Source organism: Giraffa tippelskirchi, chromosome 2 (assembly GCF_054371585.1).
Source record: "Giraffa tippelskirchi isolate mGirTip1 chromosome 2, T2T-mGirTip1v1.2.pri, whole genome shotgun sequence".
Lineage (NCBI taxonomy): Eukaryota > Metazoa > Chordata > Mammalia > Artiodactyla > Giraffidae > Giraffa > Giraffa tippelskirchi.
In genome coordinates, this window is record NC_137276.1 from 205,753,145 (window position 1) to 205,768,106 (window position 14,962).

The 14,962-nt window shown below is 36.4% G+C and overlaps 2 long non-coding RNA genes across 2 annotated transcripts; both read left to right on the top strand.

Annotated features, from left to right (window-relative positions):
- Window positions 1–1,585: 1,585 nt before the first annotated feature.
- Window positions 1,586–4,971, top strand: LOC145531066 (uncharacterized). The gene is made up of 2 exons (XR_014072150.1): window positions 1,586–2,966; window positions 3,370–4,971. It is a non-coding gene; the product is annotated as an uncharacterized LOC145531066 (long non-coding RNA).
- A 4,221-nt stretch (window positions 4,972–9,192) lies between these two features.
- LOC145539711 (uncharacterized) lies at window positions 9,193–14,688 on the top strand. The gene is made up of 3 exons (XR_014077919.1): window positions 9,193–11,117; window positions 11,167–11,876; window positions 14,384–14,688. It is a non-coding gene; the product is annotated as an uncharacterized LOC145539711 (long non-coding RNA).
- The last annotated feature ends 274 nt before the right edge of the window (window positions 14,689–14,962 follow it).

Consider the following 14,962-nt stretch of genomic DNA (forward strand, 5'->3'; position numbering starts at 1 on the left):
TCAGGCAAAGAACTAATAGCAAAGCTTTTTACACAGTAATTTCCTGGGTAAGGTTCAACAAAATGAAAACTCATCAGAAGCCCTGCTGGGATTCCATCAGCAAGCATTTATTTGTGGTTGCATGTACACCGGCTTACATAGTAATAATACACTAGTGAGTTAAGTTACTATGCCAGTGCAAATTAGCCTTATTTTGAATCTAACACTGGAATCTAACAGAAATGCTAACCAGACAAATGAATCACCACTATTGGTTAGGGAAAAAATTCTATAGCATTTGCCTGCTTCTTTTATTTCCTCTGATTGTAGACAACCTTTTATGAAAGCACCTTTTCTTCCCTTACTCCTACCATTTATATGAAGAATTTGCAGCATATTCCTTGCTCCATTGGTGCAGCAATATTGAGCAATACAAGCATGCCATTTGCAATGTGATTTTTCAACCCAAGAGATCCTGTGCTGCTTAATTCAAACTTAAAATCAATTCAGCAAATATTTATAGAGGACCAAGTCTGTGTAAGGTATTATGCTAGGTGCTGGAGGTGGGGCAAAATCAAAAAGTGAGCAGAAATACCTCCTGATCCAAGAGATTTTTGAAACAGTAGTGGAGATAAGATGAACACTCATAATACTACATGGCAAAGCAGAAAAATAGAAACGTCACGGATTGCTAGAGAAGAATAACAAACTCAAAGTCACTATAATCAGTGTAATCAGTAAAGGACTGACACAAGAGATGTCTTGTCAGACAGTTTTAATGTGTAGTAGGATTTAAATATGTTGATGTTAGAGAAAAGGGAAGAAAGTGTGTCCTTTAACACGCTGGCCTCTGCATAAGTAAAGGGGAAAAACTGGGGAAGAGGAAGGCATGTTTGGGTAAATAACTAGGAGTTCCATTTGGCTGGAGTGTTCTGGGGTAGCTGTACATGGAAGCAGGGCAAGATAAGTATAGAAAGGAAAACGAATCATATGTTTAATCATTAGACATCTTTGAAGAGTTTGAGGTATGAAAGGCACTGCTAGGTTGAGAATTTAGGAATTCTCCAGATGAAAGGGTCTGCCTTCTTGAGTTTTATTTTTAGTAAAAATGTGTTAGCCACTCAGGCATGTCCAACTCTGCAACCCCATGGACTGTAGCCAGCCAGGCTCCTCTGTCCATGGAATTCTCCAGGCAAGAATACTGCAGTGGGTAGCCATTCCCTTCTCCAGGGGATCTTCCCAACCCAGGGATCAAACCAGGGTCTCCTGCATTGCAGGCAGATTCTTTACTGTCTGAGCCACCAGGGAAGCCCCATTTTTAATAAGAGAGTTACTACATTTTTAGAATGTAACTCAAAATAAAACTTTGTAAGGGCCCCCTTTTAGCCCAGATGTACATCTTTTCCTGCTGGAAATATTTTAGCTGTGTTTACCTAAAGAAACACAAAAGAGGTTTATTCCAGACTGTCTAAATTTGCTTCCTATATAAAATTAATTTCTTCACTGTTATTTTCTCTCTCCTCTATCAAATGATGTGTTAGTTTCCTAGGGCTCTCATACCAAAGTACTACAAACTAGGTACCTTGAAACAATAGATGTTTATTCGCAAACAGCGTGGAGGCCAGAAGTCCAAAATCAACGTGTTGGCAGGGCTGATTTCCTCTGAAAGAGAATCTGTTCCATGTTTGTCTTCTAGCTTCTGGTGAGGACCAGAATTCCTTGCCATTCCTTAACTTGTGCATGCATCACTCCAGTCTCTGCCTCTATCTTCACATAGCATTCTCCCCAGATCCCTATGGCTGTGTTCAAATTTTCCTGTTCTTATAAGGACATCAATTACATTGAATTAAGACCCAATGCAATGACATTATCCTAACTTGATTAAACCTACAAAGACCCTATAGAGTCACATTCACATGTACTGAGGGCTAGTACTTCAAAATACCTTTTGGGGGGGAAACACAATTCAACATATAACAGATGACTAGGCTTTTTGAATTATATACACCAAAGAATTAATATTCTTATGGCTCAGTGGTTAATAATCTGCCTTCAATTCAGGGGCCACAGGAGACTCAGGTTCGATCCCTGGGTTGGAAAGATCCCCTGGAGAAGGGCATGGCAACCATTCTAGTATTCTTGCCTAAGAAATCTTATGGACAGAGGAGCCTGGAGGGCTACAGTTGATTGCAAAGAGTCGGAAACGACTAAAGCAACTTAGCACAGTTTATCTCTACAACAGATATAATAATAGAAAAGAAAGTTAGTCCCTTAGTCGTGTCTGACTCTTTGTGACCCCATGGACTGTAGGCCCACCAGGCTTGGCTATGGGATTCTCCAGGCAAGAGTACTGGAGGGGTTACTGCTTCCTTCCGCAGGGGATCTTACTGCCCTCATATTGCTGTGAAGATGAAATTTATGTGGAAAAACCTAGCATGGGGCAGACTTAGCTATGTTGTTGGTGCTTCTATTTGTACAGTTAATTCAGGTACCTGTTTCAGAGTAGCTTCAGAAAGACCTCCATCGTGTTACACACAACTGTCTGATTCTAAGTACCACATCTCACCAGTTTAAAACAAAGCTACAAGCATCCTGGACATGGTCAAAGGAAGTATATAATTCAGCAAAGATGTTAGGCTGTTATAGAACTTTCTTTAACTTTGGAGTGCTCCATGAAAAAACACAAAAAAACAAATATATAGACTACTTGCAAAGTTAGTGTCCAACAATTCTATTTTCCCACTCTGTAATAGCCCTATCAATATTTATATCATAGGCAGTTTTAGATTTTGGCTAATTGCTGAATTAGATAAATCTGGTAGCTTATAGCTATCTCCTATTTCTTTCTTTCACTGTTGGATTGCTGCATTTTAATGCTCTGGGTAATCACTTGCACTTTCTCCTTTCCTTTGCCCTTTGGCTTCAGCACATGCAACGTTAAATTTAACGCAAGGACATCATCTGGCAGAATTCTCCAATCTCAAAAGGTAAATTCCCAAACCTCGGTTGAAATATTTCTATTTTATCCTGAATTTTCAAGACAATTGCCTCCTCTTGTCACCACTTAATTTGGTTTGTGCACGAACAATCACATGTACAAATACAAGTTAATGGAAAACCTTCTTAGCTGTTAGTGAGTTGGACATCCATAAGGGATGGTATATGGGAATGCTGGAATTTATAATCCTTTTCACTCTGCCATTAATTAAAAGTGCCCCAGAGACAGATTGGAAATGACCCAGGATAAAGGGGCTGGAGGTTAAGTCTTTTAGCTTTGAGCCTCCAGTTTGAATCTGATCTAAGCTGGTAATAAACAAGAGCTCCTGCTATTTGATATCAGTTTTGTGACCCATGTGAAATGAATTAGTAATCTAAGGCTTGTTCTGTTAGACAGGTGTCCTCTCACACAGCTGGAGTTGATAGTCTCTGCAGAAGAAACCAACAACCTAAAAAAAGATGGAGATAAAATGACTTCACAAGTACTCTCTTGCCTTGCTAGGATCCTTGTTCAGTAACATGGAAAAATATGAATCTTTAGGATTCCATATGCCCCACTTGTAAAACGCTATGGGAATAAAAGAGATCTGGGCTTAATAAGACCCAGACTGTGGGTCAAATGAGAATCAGGTGGTGGGTCTAAGAGAAATTTAATATCCCTGGCTTCTCATTTTCCCCCTCCTTTCTGTTTGGTTGTCATGGGAGTCTGTGTTTGTGGAAGAAACATTGTATTTGCCCAGGGCAGATGTATCTACCCTCTAGCCTTCAATTTTGACTTTAGCAGAAGGACAGAAAGTTGCATGACTAGATAGAAAGAAGGGGCATTGTACTGGTAACTCTGAAAGAAAAAATAGATCATTGAGAGCATTAAAAAATGTTTTGTTTTGTTTTTTAAAGACATCATATACTGAATTGAAATAAGAGCAAAACAAAAGTTTATCACTAAACTGAGGAAAGCTATTCAAAACTTGGTTTACTCAAATTTTTTTAGTATGATTAACTTCAATCCAGTGGTACTTTTGCTCACTTTAAAAATAAATGTCTATTAAGGAGATTTTATTTGTTTGTGTTTAATAACTGGAATGGGGAAGTCCCAGGGAATTAAATGGAGGAAAGAAACATCTGACCTCAGTGTATGATATATAAATTTATTTTTATTTTTGTAAAAATATGAATCATTAATATTAATCATAACTTGCTGTTTTTAGTAAGCTTTAACAGGCAAGAACTACTATGTCATTCTAAATCAGGTTTGTGAGGTTATTTGTGTGTGTGTGTGTGTATATGTGTGAAGTATCAGCTTTATGCATATACCGTAATGCTGAAGAAATCATGATATTCTTTTTGTCTGACAGATTCTTCAAAGATAAATTCATTAGATTCTGATGAATGACACCAGAAATGTCACGTCTAGCTAAGAACTAATCACCTTCTGAATCTGTCTTCTTAATTTACTTTTTCTTTAAAAATGTCTTAAGTTGCTTTTGCTCCTCTTTGTAACTCATCATAAACCAAGTTATTCCATTATATTTCTGTTTAGTGATTGCATTATGGCACCATTATAAGGGAATCCTATTACCTGAATCTGGAACTTTTAGAACTCATTTTTCCATGTCTTCATTCCCCCCATCCTGGCATACACTTCCTTCATTTCCTACTGGGTAGATAATCTGACAAGTGCTTTCTCATAAGATGTTAATGCCTGGTTGTGGATTAAATATGAAAGTTTAACCATATTAAATTGTCTATGTTTGTTTTTGACACAGAACAGTAGCTTCATATGGTTCAGACTTATAACTCCTTAATTTGCATTTAACAACAAAACTTGAATATTTTCTCTTGGTAATATTAGGGGATTGGAGTCCCAGAAATCAGTGAGTGATATTTGGGGTTGGGAAACTTTTGCTACACTCTTCAAAATCCCATCATGAGTTATTTTGCACACAAGTGGCATCTAGGTTTTGTTTCCTAGAAATGATGTGTGTGGTACCAAAACTTTAGAAAATGATCAGAGTATGAAGTGATTGATTGGTTCACTTGGAGTTAGAATTTTTTTAAAATTTTAACTTTATATTGAAGTATAGTTGATTAAAAACGTGTTAGTTTCAGGTGTATAACAGAGTGATTCAGTTATATACGTATATGTATCCCACATCTCTTACGTCTCTTGCATTGGCGTTGGCAAGCAAGTTCTTTATCACTAGTGCCACTTGCGAAGTCTATGCATGTATCAATTCTTTTTCAAATTCTTTTGCCACTTAGGTTATTACAGAATACTGAGCAGAGTTCCCTGTGCTGTACAATAGGTCTTTTTTGGTTACCTATTTTATTTTATTATTTTTTTTAATAAACTTTTACTGGAGTATAGTTGCTTTACATTGTGGAGTTTGAAATCTTAAACATAAGCTAGTACTTGTGTGTTAAGTTGCTTTAGTCACGTCTGACTCTTTGCAACTCTATGGACTGTAGCCCACCAGCCTCCAATGTCCATGGGATTTTCCAGGCAAGAATACTGGAGTGGATTGCCATGCCCTCTTCTAGGGGATCTTCCCTACTCAGGGATTGAACCTGAATTATTTATGTCTCCTGCATTGGTAAGCAAGCTCTTTACCACTAATGCCACCTGGAAAGCCTGAACGAGTACTTGCTGTGATTTATTGATATTTCAGTACCATTTTAATATAACATTAGTTTTAAAATTATCAACTATTTTTCATAACATTGCTATCTATTAATTCTCTCATTTAACTGCCAGATTCTTTAAGTGTGTCGATCTTGACAATATTCTCAACATCACAAGCCTTAAGATTCTAAGCAATTATCCTAGAGCACTGAGATTTTGAAACCATTTCCAGATAATCAGATAAACCAGGTGTGGTATTATTCCTTTTGTAAATGAACAGATTCTGGCTTAGAGGCTCTATGTAGTTGCCCAGAGACCCAGCCAATATTGCCAGAACTGGGTTTTAAACTGAATTCAATTGGACTTAATATACCTCTTTAACATAGAGGAAATATTCTTCTGATGATATTCATGTTTTCTGCTTTATATATACTTTATTTACAACCAACATAACTAGGATAGCACTGAAAATCACAATACCATTTCTATTTACAGTATATTTTGAGATTGAATTAGTAAAATATATTTTCCAACTGATCAAGTTAATCAGAAATACTTTTTGCCTCAATCTTTGTGGTTGGTAAATTTTTATAAAATTTATTTGCTTGCTTCCCAGATTAAAATTTTAGAATTATTAAATACATGCATTCAGGAAATATTTGCTGAACATCTACTATGCATTAAGTACTTCACAACAGGGAAGGTCAATACTACCTGCAATGTGATGTGTTTATGTGGGAGGTGAGGATGCAATGTATACTGATTTTAATTAATTTTTTGTTTTTTCATCTGAACACCTTGTCTATCTCGTTTATTATCATAGGGGTCACTTTTCCTTAGAGTAGATATAACTCGTATACAGTGTGGGAATTGGCTTCCCAGATGGCACTGGTGGTAAAGGACTCACCTGACAATGAAGGAGATAGAAGAGATCCAGGTTCAATCCCTGGGTCAGGGAAGATCTCCTGAAGGAGGGCATGGCAACCCACTCCAGTATTCTTGCCTGGAGAATTCCATGGACAGAGAAGCCTGCTGGGCTGCAGTTCATAGCACTGCAGAGTCGGACATGTCTTAGCATGCACACACAGTGTGGGAACATGAGCCGAACCACACACTTCTTGGGTGTGGCCAGTATGTAACAATTAGGGCTTCTTTCTTTTCTTCCTTTCAATGATTTGATTCTTCCTCAAAATTACACTGCTACCAAAAAAATTAAAAAAGATCTTAAGCAATCCAATCCCTTAAATGTATAAATATTTATAAATCACCAGCTATGTGTTAACTATGGTACTGGTCCCTGGGTGGTAAGAAGGGAAGTATGGAGAATAACATACAACAACATACAAATAAATAAATCAGTATCAAGTGTGAAAAATCATCAAGGGAAAAAAGATTTGATGATAGAGTTAATGACAGTGTGACAACAACTGGCAAAAGTTCAGTGGTCTAAATTGATGAGGAGCTAACATTTAATATATTAATAAGACTTGAAGACAGAGAAGGGAATCAACTATTCAAAGAGTTGGTGAAGAAATTCCAGGCAGAGGGAATGGCTTGTGCTGAAATTCTGAGGTAGAACAGAGCTCAGCATGATGCAGAAATAAAAAGAATGTCGCTTGAGGTGGAACAGAATTCAGGAGAATAGAAAGGGATTCAATAGAGGGACTGAAGCAGCAGAAATGAGCAGGTCCCTTCATTCCAGTTATTTAAGATTTTACTCTATTTTTGCAACAAGATGCAGGGAGAAGTGTTTCACAGAGGTTTAGAAGAATGCCTTGGAGCCCATAATTCCCATTTGTCACTAGAAAAAGGGGAACCGCAAACTAGCTCACTTCTGCCTGTGGTATTTTTTTAAGGCAAAAATCAAATTCCTTGTGGCTCTGCAAGCAAATATATCTGTTTCTTAACTTGTATTGTGAAAATACCACATAAGAGACCTGGTGTAGTTTTGTTACATCATCTATAGCAGTATTTCCTACCAAAACATTGCAAAAATAAACTCTATTTTATCCACCCTTTAATAAAATTCTTTCATTAAATCCTTAGTTTTAGCCAAGAAAGTAGATTAGCATAAGTCCCTTTGGACTAGCTATTAATGCCATTCCATGAACCATTTAAGAGGAGTTTTAAATTTAATCTCTTCAGTGTTCCCTGAACACACCTTTGAAAAAAAAAATTATTTTCTGGCCTTATGGATATATACTGCTTTTAGGTCAATAAAATTACTTTTTCCAGGGTTTACTTACAGGAAAAAATATATGTTGGCATACACTGGATTGCCACTTAAGCAATGATGATAATTAAGGATTATATTTTGCAATGGGTTTCCAAAACTGCAATCTCCAAGGAAATATATTTGTAACTGCATTTTCAATTGCCAATTAGGTAAAGATTGTGTCATGTGAATCCACAGAAGTGTGCTCACAGCTACACTGTTTTCCCCTTGTAAATATGAATTCAAAGGATTTTATAGACTAATTCAGTTTCAATTATAGTTGGCCTATTAGAGTCATGATTTGACTATGATATACACTAATATCTACATTATAATGAATATATTATATGAATGTATATGAATGAATGAAATGAATATATTTAATGTTATTTTCTAATATATAAAATATTTGTAATAACTTTTACCCAAGAAGTACAGATTAAAAAAACAAAATGAAGATAAAATTACTAAATACAGTTAACTATGAAATAAAACTTTCAATGGTAAATCAAGCAAAATCTTTCAAGAAGCATACGTGTTAGGTTTCTCTTTATAAAGCATGAAATTTGAAGATTAACTAGACATAATATAACTCACTATGTCTTTAGTTTCTGACTATAATAATGATAAGATCTGAAGCATCCATTTAATTGTTTAACAAACAACTTTTGAGCATATTGTATGTGCTAGAATGTAATCTAGAGAATAGAGAAAATAAAAAGATTTATATGAAATAATCCCTACCCTCACAGAGCTGACATTAAAAACAACTTCAAGAAAACGTTATAGGTTTTATGATGGGAGTACAGTCATGGCACAATGGAGTCACAAGCTGTAGTGTTAAAATGAAAGAAAAAGAAAGACAACTCCTTGTATTTATTTCTAACTATTAAAGACCTTAGATAACTATTTCACATTGACATTTTAAACTTTTATGTTGAAGATACAAAAAAAAGATGTATCAATACCAATCTGAGTATACAATGTGTAACTAATCTTCCAAATACTTTTCATTCATTAAAATGAACAGTAGCCATTTCCTGGAATGCAAATAAAACTTTAATTAAATATGTGTATGTGTGAGACTTAATTTGAAGATCTAGATTAAAATTATTGCCTTAATACTTACCAGCCTGTGAAATTAAGAAAAGTACTGAAAGTCTGAACTTCAATTTTATGTTTGCTAAATAGTACTTCCTACCTATTGGGCAGAGTCATCATCAGAAATGAGATATGTGTGAAGTGCACATGGAATGCTATATGAATCATAGCTATTATGAGTCTATATGAGCATCTTTCCCACTGTAGTATAGTGTGTAATATATCTGGGCCTTGCTTAGTGCTAAGTAAGTAGTGTCCATTTTTGTATTCTTAGCACCTAGAAGAGTACCAAGCATCTGATAGATATATAATACTTGATGAAAAAATTAGCCTACTGATAAATGTTTCTATATATAGGCATGCAATTAAAAGTAAAAATTTCACAATGTGTCAGAATATTTAGTTTTTATCTGAATATTTATAGAAAAGAGAAAGCTTGATATTTGAAAATATTTATATTTTTAATGGTAATATTTAATCCATATAGCTAGATCTTCCAGTATAGTCCAAATATTCAATTAATTTTAACCAATGTTAGGGCATTGCTTTTTATATTTGAATTCTTAAAGATAGAATACAATATTTCATGTTATGTAATTCAAGCAGAGGAATTCAGTTATAGTCTTGGTAACATTTATATTATTCTAGAGGTTATTCTAAGCAAATAGACACACAGACATCCACTTCATCAATGTACTCATAAGTTTTGATATTTTTACTAAACAGAAAATGGTAAACAACACTCTGTATCAATAATTATAATGATCATTTATAAAAGCTGCATAAGACTCTACTTTGTGGGTATACAATAATACTAGACAGTCTTGAATATTGTAAATAGTGCTACTATGAACACAGGAGTGAATGTATCTTTTTGAATTAGAGTTTTGACCAGATATATGCCCAGGAGTTGGGTTGTTGGATTATAAGGTAAATCTATTTTTAATTTTTTTCTGAGGGAACTCCATACTAGTATCCATAGTTATTAAAATTTTTATGCTCCCATAAACAGTGTACAAGAATTCCAGTTACCATATCCTCATCAATATTTATTGTCCTTTTTTTTCTTTTGAGAATAGCCATCATTATCCTTATTGCCAAATTCAGACTTAAATTGAAGAAAGTAGGGAAAACCACTAGACCATTCTGGTATGACCTAAATCAAATCCCTTATGACTATACAGTGGAAGTGAGAAATAGATTTAAGGGACTAGATCTGATAGACAGAGTGCCTGATGAACTATGGACGGAGGTTCGTGACATTGTACAGGAGACAGGGATCAAGACCATCCCCATGGAAAAGAAATGCAAAAAAGCAAAATGGCTGTCTGAGGAGAATTTACAAATAGCTGTGAAAAGAAGAGAAGGGAAAAGCAAAGGAGAAAAGGAACTATATACCCATTTGAATGCAGAGCTCCAAAGAGTGACAAGGATAGATAAGAAAGCCTTCCTCAGTGATCCATGCAAAGATATAGAGGAAAACAATAGAATGGGGAAGACTAGAGAGCTGGTCAAGAAAATTAGAGATACCAAGGGAACATTTCATGCAAAGATGGGCTCAATAAAGGACAGAAATGGTATGCACCTAACAGAAGCAGAAGATATTAAGAAGAGGTGGCAAGAATACACAGAAGAACTATACAAAAAAGATGTTCATGACCCAGATAATCATGATGGTGTGATCACCCACCTAGAGCCAGACATCCTGGAACTCGAAATCAAGTGGGCTTTAGGAAGCATCACTGAAAACAAAGCTAGTGGAGGTGATGGAATTCCAGTTGAGCTTTTTCAAATCCTAAAATAATAACTTCAAATCCTAAAATCCTACCACACAATTGCACTCATTTCACACGCTAGTAAAGTAATGCTCAAAATTCTCCACGCCAGGCTTCAGCAATACATGAACCGTGAACTTCCAGATGTTCAAGCTGATTTTAGAAAAGCAGAGGAACCAGAGATCGTATTGCCAACATCTGCTGAATCATTGAAAAAGCAAGAGAGTTCCAGAAAAACATCTATTTCTGCTTTATTGACTATGCCAAAGCCTTTGACTGTGTGGATCACAACAAACTGTGGAAAATTCTCCAAGAGATGTGAATACCAGACCACCTGATCTGCCTCCTGAGAAATCTGTATGCAGGTCAAGGAACAACAGTTAGAACGGGACATGGAACAACAGACTGGTTCCAAATTGGAAAAGAAGTAAGTCAAGTCTGTATATTGTCACCCTGCTTGTTTATCTTATATACAGAGTACACCATGAGAAATGCTGGGCTGGATGAATAATAAACTGGAATCAAGATTGCTGGGAGAAATATCAATAACCTCAGATATGCAGATGATACCAACCTTATGGCAGAAAGTGGAGAAGAACTAATGAGCCTCTTGATAAAAGTGAAAGAGGAGAGTGAAAAAGTTGACTTAAAGCTCAACATTCAGAAAACTAAGACCATGGTATCCAGTCCCATCACTTCATGGCAAATAGATGGGGAAACAGTGGCTGACTTTATTTTTCGGAGGTCCAAAATCACTGCAGATGGTGACTGCAGCCATGAAATTAAAAGACCCTTACTCCTTGGAAGGAAAGTTATGACCAATCTAGAGAGCATATTAAAAAGCAGAGACATTACTTTGTCAACAAAGGTCTGTCTAGTCAAGGCTATGGTTTTCCAGTAGTCATGCATGGATGTGAGAGTTGGACTATAAAGAAAGCTGAGTGCCAAAGAATTGATGCTTTTGAACCGTGGTGTTGGAAAAGACTCTTGAGAGTCCCTTGACTGCAAGGAGATCCAACCAGACCATGCTAAAGGAAATCAGTCCTGAATATTCACCGGAAAGACTGATGTTGAAGCTGAAACTCCAATACTTTGGCCACCTGATGCAAAGAACTGACTCATTGGAAAAGACCCTGATGCTGCAAAAGATTGAAGGTGAGAGGAGAAGGGGATGACAGAGGAATAGGTGGTTGGATGGCATCACTGACTCAATGAACATGAGTTTGAGTAAACTCCAGGAGTTGTTGATGGGCAGGGAGGCCTACCCTGCTGTAGTCCATGGGGTCACAAAGAGTCAGACATGACTGAGTGACTGAACTGAACTGAACTGAAATGATTGTACTCGAAGTGAGGTAGCAAAAGAATGGCACCTTGGATTTGAATTTCTCCAAAGATTAGTGATACTGAACACTTGCAGGGACAAAAATCTTTTTCGTGTTTCCTTCTTGGTTCTTTGGTTGCCCTAGTAATTAAACTGACATAAAACAGGTAAGCAGGAGAAAAATAAACTTAAGTCCATATATACAGCATCCTTCTTGGGCTTCCCTGGTAGCTCAGTGTTAAAGAATATGCCTGCCAGTAGAGGAAACATGAGTTCAATCCCTGGGCCAGGAAGATCCTCTGGAGAAGGAAATGGCAACCCACTCCAGTAGTCTTGCCTGGGAAATCCCATGGACAGAGAAGCTTGGCGGGCTACAGTCCATAGGGTCACAAAGAGTCAGACACAACTTAGCGACTAAAATACAGCAGTCTCAAAGATAGGAGACTTAAGGGCACATTGGGCCCCTGAGGCTTACAAGACTCAAATCCTAGGCTAAAGAATGGGATAGGGACCTGAGGCTTCAAAGAAGAGGAGGCAATTCACAGGATGTAAGAACAGATGTTTGTAGTTAGAAATTTACCTTTCTTGTGGGGAGGTCTTTCATTTTAAAGGTTATCTCTGGTGGTAGTTCTTTTTTCTGGTACAGATCCACTTCCTAAGTCCTTTTAAGTATGTTGTTGTTGCTGTTCAGCCCTAAGTCATGTCCAACTCTTTGAGACCCCATACACAGCAGTGCACCAGCCTTCTCTGTCCTTCTCTATCTCCTGGAGTTTGTTCAAACTCATGGAGATGCCATCCAACCATCTCATCCTCTGTTGCCCCCTTCTCTTCATGCCCTCAGTCTTTCACAGCATCAGGGTCTTTTCCAATGAGTTGGCTGTTTGCATCACATGGCCAAATTATAGGAGCTTCAGCTTCAGTATCAGTCCTTCCAATGAATATTCAGGACTGATTTCCTTTAGGTTTGACTGGTTTGATCTCCTTGAAGTCCAAGGGACTCTGAAGAGTCTTCTCCAGCACCACAATTCAAAAGTATCAATTCTTCAGTACTCAGCCTTCTTTAGAGTTCAACTCTCCAATCTGTACATGACTACTGGAAATTTAGGTATGCAAAGGAGAAGTAAAATGTTTTCTGAATTTCATGGGTCTTGATTGCTTAAGATAATCCATAAGTCAAAGTAGTATGTTTTGAAATAGCATATCCTGCTTCCCTTCAGCCTCTGTTAATATACCTATTTGTCATTTGTATGTCTTCTTTGGAGAAATGTCTATTCAAGAACTTTACCTGCTTTGTAATAGGGTTATTTTTATTCAAAATAATTTTGCTATTGAATTGTATGAATTCTTTTATATTTGGAATATTAATCTCTTTGTGGTTTGCGTATATTTTCTCCCAATCTCTAGATTATCTTTTCTTTCTCTGCATTCACCTTTGTTGCGCAGAAGTTCCATAGTTTAATATTATCTACTTGTCTATTTTTACTTTTTCTCCCTTTATTTTTGGTATCTTATTCAAAAAGTCATTGCCAAAACCAATGTCAGAAATTTTTCTCCTGTTTTCTTGTAAGAGTTTTACAGCTTCAGATCTTACATTTAAGTCTTGACTCCATCTTGAGTTGATCTCCTTATATGGTATAAAGGTCCAATTAATTCATTCTTTTGCATGTAAATATACAATTTCCCCAACACTATTTGTTGAAGAAATTAGCCTTTCCCTATTGTGTATTCCTGACACCCCTGTCTAATATTCAGATGACCATGTATAATACGTGTTTTTATTTCTGAGCTCTCTTTTGTTTTCTGTCTTTATGTCAGTACCATACTCAAGCAAACAACTTCAGCCTGTCATGTTAGAACTGTATAATTGTAGCATAATTTATTGAATCAATTTCTTTTACTTTACCTTCTATAAAACCTGCATAAATCTATCAGACAGCAGTCAGTTCCTATAGGGAAATTAAAAAAAAAAAATTACAACAAGCTAATTTAAAATGGTGCTTAAAAGAGAATAGCACGAAAACATTTTTTTTCTTTCCTTGTAAAAAATTTACCACTAAGTCTACCAATATTTGATTAAATAAAACTATGCAGTAAGTATAGTAAGTAAGTAACTATAAAGAAAGCTGAGCACTGAAGAATTGATGCTTTTGAATTGTGGTGTTGGAGAAGATTCTTGAGAGTCCCTTGGACTGCAAAGATATCAAACAAGTCAATCCTAAAGGAAGTCAGTCCTAAATATTCATTGAAAGACTGATGCTGAAGCTGAAACTCCAATACTTTGGCCACCTGAAGCGAAGAGCTGATTCATTTGAAGAGACCCTGATGCTGGGAAAGATTGAAGGCTGGAGGAGAAGGGAATGACAGAGGATGAGATGGTTGGATGGCATCACCAATTCGGTGGACATGATTTTGAGCAAACTCCGGGAATTGGTGATGGACAGGGAAGCTTGGCATTCTGCAATCCGTGGGGTCGCAAAGAGTCTGACACTACTGAGTGACTGAACTGAACTGAACTGATGCAGTAGGAAGAAAATAAACCAAATCTCACATCAAATTATTAGTAAGTGGAAAATTCCCATCAGATCTTAAACAAAATTGTCCAGCAGTGGCATAATCAACCATAAATATGCTATTTAGAGAATCCAAAGGGAAAAACACCAGTGAATTAAAAAGAAAAGAGTGAAAGAAAAGAAAGCAAGAAGGAAGGAAGAAGGAAAGAAAGAGAAAATTTGATTCTACTGAGTTGAGTGATATGAGTGAAACTGAATTATGAACCATTTCCAAAACTCTTGATTTCATCATGCCAGTTTGAATTTTTGCACTCTCTTTTGTGGTTGTAAATGTTGTTTTCTTTTTCTTAGTACAACCCAAATCAACTTTGCCCACCCCTGTGAAAACCACACCGAGACTGCATTTCAGATGATTTATTTTCTTAGACCAAAAAATTACTT